We start from the raw sequence: 2,500 nt of genomic DNA, 5'->3' as shown, positions 1-2,500 counted from the left end.
TTCTCCCACACTCCTCTCCAAAACCCCCAGGATCGTGGAAGCCTGCTTGGTTGTCAAGGAAAAGTGCTTAGTGTGTAAAAACACACGACTGTGGCCATGATTGAGAATAGCAAGACGTTTGACTGCTCAACACCCCCCCCCAGACACACACAAAACTCTGCCTTTTCATTCTGTACGCTGAAAAAAAAAAAAAAAATGAAAATTAAAAAGAAAGAGTTTGGTTTGGATCTAGGCTGAGCGACATTGGCACGCCGTGCTTCATGGGAAACTTTCATACAAGAATAACAGAGTAGCTATGAATCGGAGCGAACGAGGCTGCTCACTTGCTGCGTCCACCGCAGGGGAGACCGTACTTCTGCTTGACGGTGGTCCTTTTGATTGACAGCTGCTAGTCACACAGCACCGTTGGCCGGCAAACTGTTGATCAGCGAGCCGTTGGATTTTGCCCAGGGCAGCATGTTTGCTTAACCACTGTAACGCTTTACCCTTCTGCAACGCTTCACCCTTCACCCACGATTCGCCATTAGCACGTCCGCGGAAGCGTTATAGCACCTGACGTCCGACCCGCCTTTTGTGGTGCAGAGACAACATATGGGCTACGGATAATCGCAGACCAAAATGTAGATTCTGTATAATGTAGGTTAATCCAAACGACGAGATGACAGCTGAGGTTTCTGCGGAGCAGAGGGCAAACTGGGTAACACAACTCAGCTGCTTTTGTTTCCATAGCGCGTTTGTTCCCCTTACAATCTCAGCTCCGAGCCCAAGCCCAGGCGCCCGAGCCCAGGCGCTATCTCCAGGCCTAAGGAGCTGCCGCGCAGTACACTGAGATGCTGAAGGCTTTTCTGGCAGCCGCTGTGGCATCTTTGAGCAATGGGTTGGCTGCGTGGGCTAATGAGCTAGCCTGGCTAACCTAGCGCAAACATCTTCATGTGTTATATCTGTAATGTGAGCCTGATATCCAGGGGAGAGCCCAGAGCCTGGCCTCATACATCATGGCGTCTGGGGCGAGCACAAGAGAGAGAGCGCGCGCGAGAGAGCGAGCGACTGGCAGACACTCCAGGCCCCGAGAGCGTGTCTCCCTCTGCCAGCCTCCTTTTTCATTCCTTTCTGCCTTTCTCTCATTCTTTCTTTCTTTCTTTCCTCTTTTCTTCTGCTTTTGCTATCCCCCTCTGCTTCTTTTAGCCTCTCACACCCTCTCTCCACTTCTCTCCCTCTCTCTCTGTCTATTCTCCTCTGCCTTAGTCTCTCCATTTTTCTCCCTCTTCCACCTTGACTGTTTCTGTTACCCTTTCCTCCCCGTCCTTCCCTCGTAGCTGTCTTCATCACTCTCTGGCAGTCTTTCCCTCATTCAGTACTCCCTCATCCCTCTCTCTGCCAGTCTTTCCTTCATTTAGTCCTTCCTCATCCCTCTCTCTCTCTCTCTCTGTCTGACTGTCTTTATCCTCCTCTCCTGAGTCTCCTCTGTGGTCAGGCTGAGCCCTGCTTATTGAACTCAATGAGTCGTACTCTATCCACTCTCAGTGGGGAACCCAGCCACCCCCATGTTTCAACACCGAGCTGCACTAGAGGCTCATGGGAACACAAATACAGCTCTGCATCTTATTATACCTCTCCCTTTCTCTTTCTCCATTTCTTGCTCTCCCCTTTTCTCTCCATTTCTCTTTTTCTCTCTCCCTACACCTCCCTTCTTCTTTCTCTCTCTAGTTCTCTCTGACTCTCTGCCTTTCTCTCTCTCCACCCCCCCCCTCCCCATCCCCCCTCTCAGATTTGCCCTATAAATCTCCTGGAGGCCAAGGACAATCAGTGGAGAATTTTACGGGCGTGGGGTTTTCTGGGGGTGAGTGGTGAGTTTAGGGCAGGTTGAAGCAGTGACGGGTTAGAGAGGGCGGGGTTCGGGGGGGGGGGGGGGGGGGTTAATGAACAGGGGTGATTAATAGTGCTGGGGACAGGGGTCACCCCCAGTGCATCTGTGGGCAGCCGGGCGTTCACACTGGTTGGGGCTCTGGTAGACAGAGTAAAAAAGACTGTTAACTTTAAGTAGAAAAACCACACTCACAAGCTTGTCTCTTTACTTATTTATTTTGACCATTTAAATCACAGACGCGTTTCGGCCTTAGCCATCGTCAGTGTGTGAAATACTTTCACTGTGGCTGGAGTAGGGTAGGAGTGTGTGTAATCCTGCATGCAGAGTCATGTCAGGGTTAAGCTCTTAGCCTCGGCCCTTGTTTTAGTTTCCTTATAGTGCTTAAGACTCTATGTCGTATAACTCCCTACCATGTCCTTCCCATCTCTCGCCTAGCTTACTCCGTGGCCTTGCTGTGACCCCTTGATTATCTCCCCGAAAGATCACCGCCTCCCTGTCTCTCTCTCTCACACACACACACACACACACACACACACACACATACACACACACACACACACACACACACACACACACACACACACACACACACACACACACACACACACACACAGACACAGACACACACACACA

At 50.9% G+C, this 2,500-nt stretch overlaps 1 protein-coding gene across 1 annotated transcript in view; it reads right to left on the bottom strand.

The window, feature by feature from the left end:
* trabd2b (TraB domain containing 2B) overlaps positions 1 to 2,500 on the bottom strand; it is a gene marked incomplete at its 3' end in the record, with an annotated part of 64,937 nt that overhangs the window by 40,877 nt on the left and 21,560 nt on the right. The window lies entirely within an intron of this gene.

Source organism: Sprattus sprattus (assembly GCF_963457725.1).
Source record: "Sprattus sprattus genome assembly, chromosome: 2".
NCBI lineage: Eukaryota > Metazoa > Chordata > Actinopteri > Clupeiformes > Clupeidae > Sprattus > Sprattus sprattus.
Note: the sequence above shows the minus strand (reverse complement) of the source record. Positions and strands in the feature narration are given on the sequence as shown.